This window comes from Chenopodium quinoa, unplaced genomic scaffold (assembly GCF_001683475.1).
Source record: "Chenopodium quinoa cultivar QQ74 unplaced genomic scaffold, ASM168347v1, whole genome shotgun sequence".
NCBI classification, from domain to species: domain Eukaryota; kingdom Viridiplantae; phylum Streptophyta; class Magnoliopsida; order Caryophyllales; family Amaranthaceae; genus Chenopodium; species Chenopodium quinoa.
This window is the reverse complement of record NW_018743204.1, coordinates 2,109,089-2,126,210: the sequence shown is the minus strand read 5'-3', so window position 1 is coordinate 2,126,210 and position 17,122 is coordinate 2,109,089. Positions and strand designations below refer to the sequence as shown.

The 17,122-nt window shown below is 33.7% G+C and overlaps 1 pseudogene; it reads right to left on the bottom strand.

Moving 5' to 3' along the window:
- Positions 1 to 8,314: 8,314 nt before the first annotated feature.
- On the bottom strand, positions 8,315 to 16,654 carry LOC110733869 (annotated as a pseudogene).
- Between the last annotated feature and the right edge of the window lie 468 nt (positions 16,655 to 17,122).

Genomic DNA, 17,122 nt, shown 5'->3' with positions numbered 1-17,122 from the left:
GTAGTGAACTAGTACCATGGGAAATCCGCTATTACATCCGGTTCCCTCCAGGTTTTCTCTTTGACAGGGTTTTTTTTGTTCCTTTTAGGGTTTCTCCCTTGGGAAGACTTTTCTAGCCTCCATTACTAGGTTTTTTCAATTTTTTTTGAAGGTTTTCCTTCTCTCTTCTACCTTTTCTCTTCATCTCTTTCCTCTTGGTCTCAGTTGTGAATCTTTGTAGGGGTTTCCACTGATATTCTTACCAGTGGTAAGCCCCAAAAACCTTTTAATTGCTTTCAATAAATAGATCTCATCCTTGAAATTAGGGATGTTAATGGGGCGGGGCGGGGTGGATGTTGGCCTTCCCATCCCCACCTAAAATTTTCATCCCCAACCCCGCAGTGGGTCTAAAATTCATCCCCATTTCCGCTCTGGCGGGTACAATTCCAAAACCATTCCCACCCCAACCCCCACTTGGATATCCACCCCCACCTAATCCTCACCTCCCAAATACACAATCCTTCATAATTAATAAAGATTGCAAAAAGAAAAAAAAATATTGTTAATATTACACATTTTTTTGTTTATAATATAAGTGTATTACAAAGTATTATATTTACTATTTTATTTTACATAATTTTTTATTATAAAATAGTATAAAAGTATATAATTTTGTTTTTAAAAATTATGGATGTGGGGATGGGGCGGGTACGAAGTGGGGTAGGTGGGGATGGGGTGGGTACGAAGTGGGGCAGGTGGGGCGGGGCGGGTACTATCTAAAATCCACCCCCGCCCCATCACCCATGGCGGGTATGGTTTTTATCCCCATTCCCGCCCCATCACCCGCCAAACCAAGACCCGTCCCCGCCCCGTTGGGGCGGGGATGGAGCGGGTCTCCTATTTGACCCGCCCCACTGACATCCCTACTTGAAATGATGCTTTTTCTCTTGAGTTTATTTTCTTTTTATGTTTGTATGGCGAAAATTGAAGATCTAAGGTTTTATAATCTTTACAAGAATGCGGAGGAACACATGAGTATTTTCACTCAAACAACTACGCATCAATGGATTTCAAGCCGAATCAGTGCGAACTCACAAATTGTATTGTTTCAGATGAAATTTTTTATTAAAGCAATTGTTAATCAAATCTACGATGTATTTAGTTTTAAGGTGTGTACTTGTGTTGACATTCTCGATTTCTTAGGAAATGTATGTAAGTGTCGTTTGGCTATATTTTATTAATGAAATCCCTGTTCAAAAAACTAGTACCAAGGGAATAGGGGATGTTTGATCAAAATAAGATAAATAATAAGACATGACAATTTTTTTTTTTAATTTTTTTTTAATTAGGATTCACTTTAAATATTTTACTTACCTTGTGATTAAAACATTCCAATGAAATGTAGAATTAAACGCTCATTTCATTGTAATGTGTCTTAAGATTAAGAAAATGGTCTTTGATTTATAACTCACGTTAACTACTTTTATTGTCAATTGATTTTAAGATGGAATTTTATTTTGTTTTTAGCTATTATACTTTTATTTTATGTTTCTCCATAAAGTAAAATATCATCTCTCGATACATATTAAAATGAATATACATGAGTACATGACTAACATGATATCCTATAAGGCCATAAGGCTTACTTCAATGTTAATTTAATTACGTATCATGCAAATTACAAAAATACCAAAATTATTTTATAATTGGCTCACTAAATTGAAATGAAAACTTTAATTTACTAAACTAATCTCAAGTTCTGTCATATTTAGACAAATAAGAGAACAAAAAATTTAAAATAAAGACATAGTAATCTTTAATTTTGCCATAATTTAATGGACAGGTTTATATTTCTTAACATTTGTCCCAACACCAAAAGTTAATATATAGTGTAGAATTTTAGCCTTAAAAAAATTAAAAAATAAATAAAAATAAAAATAAAATACGGAAGTTGAAATATACTAAGTATATAAGTGTAATAATGACCTTTTTTATATGTAATTTTTTTTATTTTTTATTTTATCACCTTAAATAGGTTATGAATAAAAAGTAATAAAATATTCTTAGACATTTCACAGTTTTATATGTTTTGAAAAACTTACAAAAGTAAGGAATTTCTTAGTAAATCTGATTTTTATATATAAGTACAATTGATTTGATATACTTAAGGCTAGCAAAGTCGAGACAAGATTAGTCTGTTCGAGCTGAGTTTAATAAGAAATTCATGAGCTCAAAGCTCAAACCAAGCTTCACTAAGCTTTCAATTTGCTTGTTTGAGCTTGGCTCATTTGTTGTTCGAGTTTGGCTCAAGAGTAACTCATTTTAATTTGATCTCAGCTCAAGCCAAGTTAGATTAAAATTAAACGAGTCATTGATAAACAAGCACAGTTGAATTTTAACAAAATACAAAAAACTAATGGAACTACGTTCTTCACATCAAGTTAACGGCTGGTAAGGACATTATGCGTTAATAAGCTATACTTGGAGGGTACCATATATAATATGGAAAAACAATTGACACAACTTGAAAAAGTCGATAACACTGGGGCGGTATATAAAACTTCATATGCAATAATTAAGTCAAAATAAGTTACTCAGTAAAATAAGATGACGAAATATACCCTATTTCACAATTCCAAAAATAGAAAGGTAAACAACACTTAGACAAGTCTTCTTTGATCAGGACTAAGAGCATCAACAATGGAGATGACTTCTCTTCTTTTAGCCATCCTATTTCAGTTCTTAAAAAATCCTTATTGATGTTGAGCATGTTAAAAGGGCCTTTTAGCAAAAGGAGTGGGTGAGTGGCGGTATTCCTCTTGGTGAAGAGGAAAGAACTCCTCAGCTTGCGCGCAATTTAACTAACATTTCGGTTTTGTTTTTTTTTTTTTAAAAAAAAAAAGAGAAAAAAAAGTAGCATGGTTGTCACCAACATTTGGAGGAGTATTGGAAAGGCAACGGCAAATTAGGACAAGAGTCCTCTTTCAATTTGTTAGCTTATTTTTAAGAGCAAGAATATTTATAACGGTAATATTAAACAAACAATTATTATATTTTTTAAAAAATAATATCACCAACAGTCATAAAATATTATTCTATATAAAATGAGTATAATTATCCCATATTTTCACACACTTTCAATTTTAGCTCTCATTAGTCTCTTATTTGCCAAAAAAATCTATTCTCATTCCTACACAAATAAATTTCTCCATAATACTTTCATTTTCAATTACCCTTCAACACGGATCATAATAATTCAAATTACGGGAGAAATATGAATTTTTAAATAATCCACACTTCCAATGTAATCAAAATAATCCACCTTTAGATCCAAACCTTTTGAGTAATCCTCAATTTCAGGTTGCTTTATAATGTTACAATAGTCAATTAAGACGTATAAATGTCAACAACATGCTCCAATTTCAACCCTTTTTTCCTTAAAATAGCTCATCATCTCAACAACATGTTGGTAATACCTCGTTTTTCTCCATGTCTGAACATTGCACTTAGGACATAGTCCAATTTCCATGAACAGTTTGTAGCAGCAATGCAACGCCAATAAGGGGGTGGTGAACATGCAGAAGAATTTGTGGGGACGCAACATTTAGAAGACATTGAAAATGTTGATCTCAAAATTGTTCAAGAAGAAGTTATCAATACTACCGGGCAAAGGAAAATTCAATCATAGGCCTTAGTTGAAGATAACACACTTGTAACGACGTATCAAAGAGGGGAACCAAGACAAAGATAAGCGGATTATGGGTTGAAATTTATAACCTTTACGAAAAGGCAAGAATAGAAAAACCCAATGAGATCAAGGTAAGAAACATTTAATCTATGCAAAATAGACGGGATCATATCAATTTACATGTTGATAAATGAGTAGATGCATATGGCTATCATTGTCGAACGAAGGGTAGTGGTGAATCAGAATAAAACTTGGAGAAATTTGCGAACAAGGATTATTAGCACCTAACGATAGGATGTTTTTTTTTCATTATTTTGAAACTTTTACAAAATACTCGACATGGGACCATTCAATTCATTGGCTAAAGATCAAAAGAATATGTTACCCGGTGGATAAGCGTCTATCGAAGAGTGGGGGAAGCGGTAAAAGATCACAACCTGATTCATCATCTGAGGTTGGGGGAAGAGCTAAAAGACCTGGTGGCATAAAACAAACAACGATGAAAAGTAAAACATCTACTACTTTGTTGAGGTAAATATTGTTCTTTACCAACAAATTAAATACTCTATGTTGTTCTAGAGTATTAGGGGGCTGCCCCTTGAGTTACCGGTTTCAAAGATTGATAACCTTACTAACGTTAAACAAAACAATAAGGAAGCTTTCCCAAAAGAAGTAAAACAAGTTAGATTGCTAAAAAAACGAATTGATAAACATATGACAAAAGACGCAAATGCAATCCATTAATTAAACGATAGAGTCAGGTCTACAATTGTAAGGAGAAGTTACCTCCATTATCATACAATTGAAAAAGACGAATGATCTTCAATACATGCTACGTGATAAACTACACTATCGCTTGGCTACTAAGCCAAGGGAAACTACGAAACCTAAGAAGAAAGCTTAAAGAAATGAAATGCTTGTTGTTGATTGATTTGCTGATGCCTTCTTTCGATCCTTGCACTTCTATTTATAGGCAAAATGGAGCGGTTATGGCTGACTCCCATAACTGCTGTACGGTTATGCATCTGACAGGCTAAAGTCGTATCACCTAATCAAAAGAATTACCTAAGTCCTCTAGCTAAAGTAGATAGGGAAGTAGGGTCGAATCCATAGGGAAACAAGTCTTTCTATTTCTAATTAATTAAAATAATCTAAATTATCAAGTAACCGAATTGTTTTTAATGAGAATTAAACTAATAATTAAACTAAAGCAAGTTGAATAAGGGAGGAAAACAATAATAAAAGGCCTAGGGTATAGGTTCACCAATAAATAATATACCAGGGTAAAACATAACAATCAATTATCAATGCATAAATTAATCAAATCATAAAGGGCTTTCACTACATATTACAATCATATAATTAATCTACCGGTATTAAATCGCATCTCTTGAATCTTGACTTAACCATTTATAAATTAACCTGCCTATTGAAACTAAGCCTAAACATCAATTCTCATCTCTCGAATCTCGAATTAATATTGCATAACTCATACAATTAAACCTGCACTAATCTAAATGCATAGCAGTAAACCGATCAATAGGAAATTAATTTGAAACATTAACAATCAACAATAATAAATTACCTCTTCATATTATTTTATGGATCCCCACAAATCCTAGAATCAAACTACTCACACATAATTAAATCTAAACTAATTAAAGCAATTAAACAAGACATAATTAATCAAAGCAATTAAATTACTGAAAATAAAAGGGGAATAAATCGTTACCAAAGTAAACGGAAAATAATGAATTGCATAAGTCAAAGGTGTAGAGAGAAAATAGAGTATTAACCAAAGCTTAAAATTAGAAATTTGGAAATTAACTCACTAAAGAAGAAGTAATCGTATCTAGCTTAAAAACATATTTACACTTAAGCACAAAATCCTATTAAAAATAAAACAAATTAAATCGTCAAAACTTCTTCTTAGAAACACGCGCCCAGTCGGGCTCGCCTTTTTGCTGGTGGCTTCTTCATTCGCGCTCGATCGGGTGCGAGACAGGGGGCAAAGGGCGACTTTCTTCTATATGCCTCGCTCGGCCGGGTGCCCCTCAGGGTGAGGGCCTACCCAGTCGGACGAGCTCTTCGGGCAACCATGGACATCTCAATTGGGCTATTTTCTTGGCCCAATCCGAATTTCCTCTTGGGTCTTGAACCACGGTCCATCGCCTCGAACTCTTCTTCTTCACTGAGCCCTTAATCATCGGTTTGATTACTCCAACGCGGTCTTGGGCTACAGAATATGGTCATAATTCTCCAATGCTCGTAGTGGCTTATCATAAGTCCCGGAAAATGCTTTAAATATGCGATTTCTTATAAAATAGTACCAAAACTACAAAAACACTAGAAAACGCATATTAGTAATACAAAGTGGCTCTAAAGAGCCAATAATACTCCTAAATATGACCAAGGGACGAGGGTAAATCTTTATATAAAATGAACATATCAGACTTATTTGAAAATTAAAATCTTCCATTAGCCTCCTAATCCGGCCTATATGTTATTGTGCCTTTACATAATACCAGCCCAGTTGCTGATATTATTGACCAATTCAGCCCAAAAGGCTTTTGCTAACTACCGAAACCTTTTAACTTGCTCAAAGTCAAGAAAGTCAAACAAAATGTCAAAAATCTAATATTTGGGTGTAACATACTTCTTCAAGTATAAATCTTGACTCATTAGATACGAATTTTGGCTAAATAAGTGACAAGATAAACGAGTAGGGTGAGCGGTTGATGGACCAGCTCAAGGAACGAGATGAATTAATAAAAATAAAAAAAATAAAAAAGGTTAAAGAATAAGAAAAGGTAAAAGGACGAGGCCATGAAGTTTAGAATGTTATAGAAAGGTTAATGTTGAAACACGTACTTGATGATGTTGATGAATTAGAAAAGTATAAGAAACTGAGAGATGAATTCAATAGTAGATTTTCACTTTGATTTAATTTAGGTAATTGTAGTGGTTATCATAAATGTTTACGGTTGTAAGCTGTATGTTTTTTTATTTATTATTGTTATTGTTAGTGTTGTTGTACCGTTTTAATTTGGGTGTAATTTGTATGAGTTTAATAATATGATGTTTTTCTAATGCTATCTTAAATCATTATTAAGTGTTATTTTACTATTATTAATTATTACATAAGCTATAAATTTATGTGATAATATAATACAGTAATTTCATAGTCATATGCATAATGCTCAAGCACATGGTAAGAGATTTGTCTATGTCCAACTTACAAACCTTATCTTGCAATCCTAACCAAAATCCTATCTTTTGACTATTCATATCTTGTGTCTATCTTGTAAAAATCTTACCTTTTGACAAAATTTATCTTATCATTACATACCCTTATCAGAAATCATATCTTCTGAATAATATTGTTTTGTAACCACATATCCTTATTAAAAAATCCTATCTTTTGACTAACCTTATCCTACTTTTGTCTATAAAGCTCATAATATTATTCACAATAACATTACATTTATAAATATCAACCTTCAGTCTCAAATAATACTATTTGCTAGTCTCAAATAATACTATTTGCTAAACACCAATATGAACTTCGATTCTAACTCTTCAAGTTTTTCAAATATTCTAGCTCTTCTTCTTCAAGTTCAGTTGATGATATCCATGATCACATGGTCAGGATTTTATCAAGGAGAGTAGTTGATTACAAGTATTTTGTACAACAAGATGAACATAACGTCAAAGAAAGCGAAGGATAACTGAGAAATCATGAAGCAACTCATGATATTTAGTTGCAGATTACTTTAGTGACCAACTTATATACAATGAAACCAAGTTTTGAAGGAGGTTTCATATGGGTAGACTTCTTTTTCTTCACATCGTCAACACATCAAGTGCAACTAACCGCTACTTCCAACAACACCCAGATGCTACCATGCGTCTAGTGCTTCACCCAGATGCACAACGACCATACAGATGTTAGCTTATGGTTGTTCAGCTAATCAAGTAGATTAATATCCGAAGTTTGGTGCAAGTACTGCTAGAGAAATTCTTTGGAGAGTTTGTCGATGGAGTCATTGATCAATTTTCAACTGAGTACCTTTGTAAGCCACCATTAGAAGACATCCAACATCTCCTTAGAGAAGGGGTGGACTGAGGCTTTCCTGGCATGTTGGACAACATTGAATACATGCATTTGGTATGAACAAACTATAGCAGGATGGAAAGGAATGTATCAAGAATGATCAACATCAACGACGACATTAAAGAAAGAGGATGAGGAAAATGATTGAGATAGTGGGCAGTGATGCGGAGAAAAGAGAATGTGATGTGTCTAATGAAGAAAAGGATAGAGAAAGTGGTAAAGGATATACATCCTCCCCATTGTTCATGCTCTTAAGGGCTATCATAATTCCTCTACGTGTGAGAGTGAAGGATAACTCAAGTTATTAGAGCTTCCTTCCAGGTTTCAGAGGATCTTGGGATCGATTTTCACTATTCGCCCTATTGGCTCTCTAACACCAAAAAAAAAAAAGAAAAAAAAAAAAAAATTCTTCTACATGTAATACCATATTTTACTTCGTTTCATACATCAAATCAACATTTTTGGAACCAATTGGGCCACATACTAACCAAAAGGTGAAATTTATCTTTTTCATTACTCAAAAAAAGCTCACATTATGCTATATTGCTGCTCTACATATATAGTCCTATTCGGGCATAATGTGTAGGATTCAACTGAATTAAAGTGCAATCATTTGAGTTTTTTTATAGTTTTGTTGAAAAATACAAGGCGGAAGCTTGAACCAAGTCCTTGCTTCGCCAAAGCATCAAGAGTGTAGAGTCGTAGAGAAAGGTTGACAGACGTGACACTGCCTATTGCTTTGTGATGGTGATGGTGATCTCTGAAAACCGTCTAGAGGTATACAGGTTGCTAGTCGATCTTCTCATCTGACTGTGCAATAAACCAATTTGCCCTCCAAACAACAGAATGCAATAATAATCTTTCTGTCTTCCATCCTGATGACTGAAGCTGCCATACATAATCAGCAGGCTACATTAGTCAGGTAAACAAGCACAAAAAGGCGATTGCAAAAAGAAAGACTAATCACTAATATTTTGGCGTGACAGGGTTACAAGAGGATGTTAGGCACCATTTGAATAGGCTGAAAAATGTAAGGAAATTATCTGCCTCTATTATTTGATTCCCTGCCTCTATTATTTGATTCCCTAAAAGTGATTCAAGGAATCCAGGTTACAGACAATTAACTGGATAAAATAATACCTTCTTGATGAAATCCTCATAGTATTTGTCCATCCATGAAAAACTTTCAACATGCCCAGATGTGCTTTTATCCGAAAGATTGGCCATTACAAGTGCATGTATGTAGGACTGCAAGATGTCCGCCGGTGTTGAGTCTTTATGCAAACTGATACTGATTATCCGATTTTTCTCCAGCAGTAAATACTTGGCTAGAAAGATTAAAAAAGAAAAGAGGGATGGAAGTGTGGTGTTAGTTACAGCCTTAAAAGGTGTCTGCAACAGAATTGTTCATATCAGAAATTATATTGAAATACTCCGTGCATAGCTAACCTTTCTTACAATTTGATCCTGCAGAGCGAAAAAGGTCCATCCTGTGGTCAAACAATATTTATAACGAAAAGGCTATAATCAATAAATGCATGCAGCGGGATTGCAAGATACTTAATATATATATTAAGATCAGCAATTGAAGATGGACCATAGAATTGACTTGAAATTATAATGAGCTAAACACTCATTGGTGATTTTAAGATCATGAATAAAATAATTGTAGCAAGGAACTTGACCAAGAAAGTCCAACACAATGGTGAAATAGCTTATGATGCTGTATCATATTTCTCCCTCACTTTTCTTTTACAGTGGCAATCTTTTAAATGGAGCAGTACTCATCTCAGTGTAATGGTTTACTCTGTAATCTTGCTGCGCAGTATTTTATACATAAGATATAATCAGAGAACCTTTTCTTCATGGGTAGTTTCCACGAGAATGGGTCCTAGTTGAAAATGAACCCACCTTAGGTACCGCTCAAACCAACTTGCTCCAACTAAACAAAAAATAGATACTCCATCACAAAGGAATGCCATTTTTTTAGTAGACTGGGCCGACTGGCTGTCTATGGTAGGAAAAAGATGATAGGAACTTTAGCTATGTACTAGCAGCTTAACAAATTTAGAGATAGTCAAAGTAAAAATCAAGGCATTCTTTCAAAATGGTGGAAGTAATAGAATTTTTACAAAAATGAATTAAATTTCAATGTTCATAGCTTAACTTTTAAACTAAATGAATATATGATTACATTCCTGCATGATTAAGAGGAGACCTTCACGCTTAATTTCTGTGACTCTAAACATTTGACTTTAAAACTGAATGAAAATATGCTTACATTGCTGCATGACCGAGAGAAGAAACCTTCACGCCTAAGTTAATGTGACTGTGCAAACATTTGAACTTTTTGGAACTCCATGGATTCAACCACAAGGGTAAAACTTGCTCTTCCGTCGAGACCTTTTCAGCAGAAAGCACTGACAAGAATTACACACTAAATAAGGAAATTGTGCATGTACATCAGCATAAAGACCAAGACTAAACCCATGGCAATACCTTTAGCCACTGTCAAGTAACTTGAGGTTAATGAGAAAATAAGGTGCTACGAGGTTTTTACTTTACATATGACCAGCAAAGATAGAAAAGACATGCAGATTTACCTTGGCCAGTCTTCATGAAATGCTGCAGAAGAAGAGAAGTCCTTTCTCCATTTAATGCTTTCAAAGATAGACAACAGACAGCCTTATAGTTTGCTACATTGTAAAAGTAATTAAAGGTATTCAGGAAAGCATTTTCATAGATTAGAATATCAGCAGTCAAATCAAAGTACTTCCTGTTCAACAAGAAAGGATATATTCACGCTGTATAGGCCAATTGAGCCTCAATACCTCATTATGGGTAAGGGGGTCAAATTGGAAATGAAAATTGAAGGGACAAGGGGTGCCAAAAGGTATAGTTAATTAGTAGCTGATATGCAGGCAATACATAATAGAGCAAAAGAATAATTCAGCAAAGCTAAAGGTCCGATAAATCAGATTAGTGCACAAATTGCATCATAACTTGAACACAATGCCTATTTCAAAAATTCAAACTAAACATTCCTGTGCCAGCAACTAACCCTTGTAGGTTTATCTGACCGAGAAACTCAGCATCAGAAGATAAAGATAATGGGTAAAAACAAGTAAATATGGGGTTCAGATCCAAGCAACATAGTAATTAGGAAGTAGGAACTCACCGTACAAGTGAAACATAGTTAAAGACAAGAAGGAGAACCAAATTGCCAGAGAGTGTCCTCTAGTAACATGAGCCAGACACATTCCCAAAACCATTCCAGCCATTGTTGCCACTGTCTCTTGACTTCCTTCCTAATATAAATCATCAGGTACTCAGTTGACAATTGTAACACAATGGACAATTAGGATTTTAGGATGGAAATGCTGTGTCGGTACCTTTGCGGATATATCCGCTGCATTATTCTGGAGTGCAAAATGTTGAGTCAAAGCAGCTCTAGTAGCTCCACTAGCAACACCAGCTTGTTGTGCAAATTTGGAGAGAAATATGTTAATTAGAAATGAATAGTACAAAGATTTTTTTTATAATAAAAGGATAGGAACAATGCAGTTTAACGTGCTTATAAAAAACTTTTCCAAAGTTACAAACAGATTACATTGAGAATGGATCCACGAAATAAAAGCACTTCCTCCATTCCACTTTACCAGCAACAATTCAATATTTGCCACGATTCACATACTTCTGTTTGACCATCTTAAGTAATTGCTATGTAAGGCAAAATATAGTCAAGTTGGGTTCTTGTTAGATTCGTCTAGATGTATATTTTCATAATAACAGCTTTATATAATTTGTAATCATAATTAAAAGTGTTGATGGTGAAATTATGCATTGGCAAACGTGAAAGTCAAACTGTTGCTAGTAAAATAGAACGGGGAAAGTATTTGATAAGCAATATATCGGCGGGCCAGGGGTGGACATTATGGTAGAGGCATAAGAAATGAGCTCTCTCTCTCTCTCTCTCTCTCACACACACACACACACACACAAACTTAAAAAGTTACTTTTTGGAAACTGCATATCAAGACTATTTTAACAAGACCTCACATGATTATGTAATTCCTTACATGTTGGTGAATGGGCACATCATTTGAAAACTGAGGAAAAATCATTTTTCTTGGTCCAATAGCTTGTATGAGAAGATGGAGCAAAGATTAGAACTTACTGAATGATCGTGACAGACTTCCCAAGCAAAGAATGAACACAAATGCCGATGGGAATAAGGGAGAAATAAGATCCATTAGCATTCCTGAAACAACAAAGACATAACTGATGAGACAAACCATCTAAGGCTAGAATTACAAACAGTACCATGTCAGATCTGTTGATCATAGAGCCCCTCAATCTGACATCAAATCCCTTTAATTTTGATGCATTAGATCAGTTTTCGGTATTATAGATAAATTTGTGATAACAAAAGATAAGGCCTGCACTTTAAATGAAGATTAAATGCAAAAGGAAAGCTTTACTAGACCTTTTTGAACAAGCACAAATACATCAAACATTGAGTTCCACATGCTTCAGATTATGTGTAACAAAACCTTACTTCAAAATAATATGTACAGCCACATGATTTATACAAAGTATTATACTCTGTATATTTCCAGTGACAAAATTGTTGCGCACTAGATAACGGTAAGCTTCCAGCCCATATTTTAAAGAGATGAAAGTACATCATAAAGCTCATATGCAGTTGCAATATATAGAAACTTGCGCAAATCCATAAATGTCTTATGGATAGCAACTTAGCGTAATTAGAAAACCAAAAGGTTACTAAGATAAAATCTGACAAGAAGCGAAATTGATATGATTTTCAGATATCAAGTTTTCAGAAATGTAAACATTTTGGATACACCTTTCTTCTTTTTTTTTTTTTTTTTTTTTTTTTTTTTTTGGTTTGACCATACAAATCATCTATTGTTTCCTATTTTTTTTGGGACTCACTATCTCCTGTTACATCTACTTTTCCATTATAACAAAATACACTATGAATACCCTACTATATATCTCCAATCACATCCATGTTTTCATGAAAAAAACAATAGATAAGGCAATTACTAATACTCTCCTACGGCTTATAACGGTGGATTGACTAGTGTTCAGACAATATTGGGAAAGAGGGACTAAGGGAGTATACAAGTGACATGATTTGTGAAGACATAAGCTTAACAAAAATTTGCAAAAGCGACCAACCAAAGATTATAATACAATTTTAGATACTAAATCATTTCATTTTTTTCACAACCGCAAATTTGGAGACCGCTATTTCATATACACTGAACCTTTTGGCCTAACGTTAGAGCAAAGCTAGCACTAATGAAGAAGCTAGGAGCAAAAGGGTGAAAACAGAAAAAATATTGCTAAATGCTAACAAAAATAAATTTTCAATATTACAAAAACAAATAAATAAAATAAATCATAGAAAGAAGTTATGAGGATAAGCGCATTTGTAAGAAATTATAACCTAGAAAAATTTTCAATATGGCACCTGAGGACTGATTTCTCTGATGTAGCTAGTTTCACTTTCTAATGCACGGGAACCTATTTATAACTTTATAAGTATCTTGACATTTGCAGATACTCAATGACCTGAAAGTTGGAATCACTGCACGTATTTAATATTTTTTTATAAAAAACTCTCGATTACACATTGAAGTTACTTCATTTTAATGCACATATCATCAGTGGATTCTAATTAAGTTTTGATAAGAAAAAGACAACAAAGACAGGAGCTCCATTATGAATTGATCGTTATATATTCACATTTTACACTCAAACTAGGGTATCAAAGAGAGTTAAATAAGCTAACATAACACCAAATTAAAAAAGAGGGTGAGAAAAATACCAAGGTCATTCAATAAATCTGCAACCAAACGCCACATTTTTGCATTGCTATCTAAATTTGATCCCTAGCAAGACAAATGATACAACTATTATTGACTAATCAAGAGCTAATTTTACTCCCAACTATTTTCTGAGTTTTCAAATTAGTCAAAGGATGGTTATGCAAGGAATCAACATTTGGGGGAAGGACATATTAGTCATAGTCTATAAGTAGTAATTTGGGGAATAAGCTAGAGGTTTGTTAGGAGGGATTTCTATAGATAGGTCTCATTAGGAGGAAAGAGGATATGTTGAATATGGTGTGGTTTGTTATTGGGAGAGACTGAGCCTCTCGAAAGCTCATATTAGGAGAGAAGGAGAGAATCCACCTCTCGAAAGTGGAATTATCAATTGATTTACTGCAATCTCTTATTAATATAATAATCAATTTTCTTCTTAATTTCTGCCATTGTTAATGCTGAAGGCCATGTCAGTTCCTAGCAGGTTATAAATGTAGTTTGAGAGCTACATAATTTGTGCCATAAAAAAACATATGTAAATGTTAAGCATGAAAGGAGTTTTGCTGAGAATATCTTCTCTTATTATGTATTTTGTCAGCACAACTAAGGCCGAAAGACCAGTCAATTATTAATTCATGATCTCTTTTTTTGGTATGTTCTCTTGTTCTGCAAAACAGTTTCATTATTTCCACAAGGTTATTATCTATTGAATCTGGTCTTCTCTTACATGCAATACTTCAAAGCCATTAACTATAGTACTCCGTACATGGTAAATCTCTTAATTCAAATCATACTAGATTGTTTCCCCCTTGAGAACCGTCAATTTTGAAAGCAATAATAATTGACAAATTGGTAATAAAATACTGGTATACTCGTGTTTCTAAAAACAACAAAATTTGTATTGGAAAGCTAGTCTAAAATTGCCTGATAAAATGTGAAAAAGATGCCCCCAAGCATTCCTGTTAAATCCCTCAAGAACCACTGCAACACTTACGAAAGGATGAAAAGTTAGTATGCTCAGTAACTAATCTTACCTAACATGTTTAACATGGACCGAGCTTAATGGTATTCAATGAGAAGATCTAACCTGAAAAGTAGCCCCGATAACTGTGGCAGATTTCTCACCAACTCCAATAGCACTCAAAAGAGCCTGTCAATGTGTTTAAATAATCAAACACCATAAAATGGATACCTAAATCAAAGATGATAGAAGAGAAAAACTATCACTGAGCAATCATTTTCACAATTCTTACTTGAGTTGAAAGCATCATCCGTATATAAGTCGACAGGCCCTATGAACCAAAACAGCATAAGAATTCGTTACACTAAAATACTACGGTGTACTTCATATTAAAGAAGAACAATAGGTTGCTATAATTAAGTATTAACAATTTCATTCATCACCCATTATATCGACAAAAGTTCAGGCATACTGGGTAGAAAGTACAGCCAAATAGCAAACCAAATCACAAAATAGTGTATGATGTTAGCCATTCACATAAATAATGAGCCATCAGCAGAGTTACATGGTTAATCCAAGTTAGCTTCATAGCTCATAAACAAATTATAAATGTGATTATTGTACTTAAATCAATTCCTCATGTGTTGCGACAACATTTAAATCAAACAACAAGGAATTATATCGAATTGGGCATGTGGCAAAACGGAATATTCACTCGTAAATCGATCATTCTAAATTTCTAATCTAACAAGAACTCTTTCGTTGCCCATATGAGATACATCCACTACTGGATATGAATTCTTGCACACTTCAATCAAGAGCAAAAGTCTTAATTACAGAAAAATGGTTTAATTTAACACTTAGAAACGTACCATGTCAATAATCATACCTAAATCTAAAAAAGGTCAATCAAAGGTGCATAATTCTACACAATTCTTAAAAATTCCAATATAAATTAAAGGTCAATCAAATAGAGTATAACTCAAGGTCAATAAACTAGTAATAATTCTAAAAAAGCAAGAAAATAACTCTTACCTGTAAGGAATCCCATATTTGAAATGGTAAATAATCCGGAGTCACACTACTAGGAAACCCCTGTAAATAAAAGAAAAAGAAACACCCATCAAAATTATCCTTCAAAATAAAAACTTTTAATATCCTAAAAATTTAACACATTGTCCCAACCCATCACAGTATTTACAAAATATTACTCGTATAGTCGTATGTTAGTTATTCATAGCTACCCGTCAATAGAAAAGGTGACAACTTTTGCCGAACATTAATAACGTGACAATTAATTCCGGAGATATACACAATCTAAATCAGGAGATAAAAGAAAGAGAGAAAATTACCTCAGGTACAAAGGCACTGAGAATTTATCTTCTCACTAACTTAAAGCGGCTGTCAAATCTATAAAAACAGGAGAATAAAATGAATAAAAAGTGGGATTTTCAGAAAAATAGAGAATTTGAGGAAAAAGAAAGAGAATATACCTTTGGATTGAGATAATTGGGGTGGAAGAAATAGTGGCAGTAATTGAGAGTTTAGTTGGGGAAGAACCTGCCCATTCTTCTACCACTATTTGCTCAGGATTTGAGTTTTCTCCTCCCATTTTTTAATTTCTAGTTCATCCAATTTGTTAGACTTTGAGATCGGTTGTGCAATTTGAGTGTGAGTTTTGTCAATTTCTGGGAGTGTAAAAGTCAACCTAAACCTGGGAATGGTGGAACTTTGGGTTGGTTGTAGATTTGGGCGTGGGCGTGGGCGTGGGCGTGGGCGTGGGCGTGGGTTTGTGATTGTTGTGAGTTTGTGAATTGTGATTGTTGTGACTTCGTGAATTGTGATTGTGACACTTGACCATATTACAAATTATTTTTTAAAAGTTATAATTCTATTATTAAAGGTGATGAATTTTTTTTTTTTTTTTACGTGAAGAAAAGGAAAGGGTTTCATTAATACTCCTTCCGTTTCATAATACTTGGGACGTTGGAGTAGACACGTAGTTTAAGAAAATTATAAGTGAGTTCATTTAAAACATTTGTTTATTATATAAAGGATTCTCTTTTATATTTTTATATTGTAAAAAAACAAAAAATGGGGGAGGTTTGGGTAGTGAAGAGAGAGAAAATGTAAGATTTAATTGTATTTTGGGGTTTGTGGTCTCAAAGAGAGTATAGAAAAATATTTTTTATTAGTTGTCTCATTCCATAATTAGTAACATGTCAAGTATTTTTGGACGGACGAAAATGGTAACCGTGTCAATTATTATGGGACTGATGAAGTAAGATATAGCCAAACGGTACTTACAATCAATTGCTAAAAAATCTAAAATTCCAACACAAGTACATAAACCTTTAGAGTTAATTACATCAAAGTTTTCATTGACAATAGCCTTAATAAAAACCTTCATCTGAAGCAATGCAATATGTGAGTTCGCTCTAATTCAGCAAGACGTGTGCTGATGCATAGTCGTTTGGGTGAAAATACTTCCATGGTCCTTTAGATTCTTAGAAAGACTATGAAAC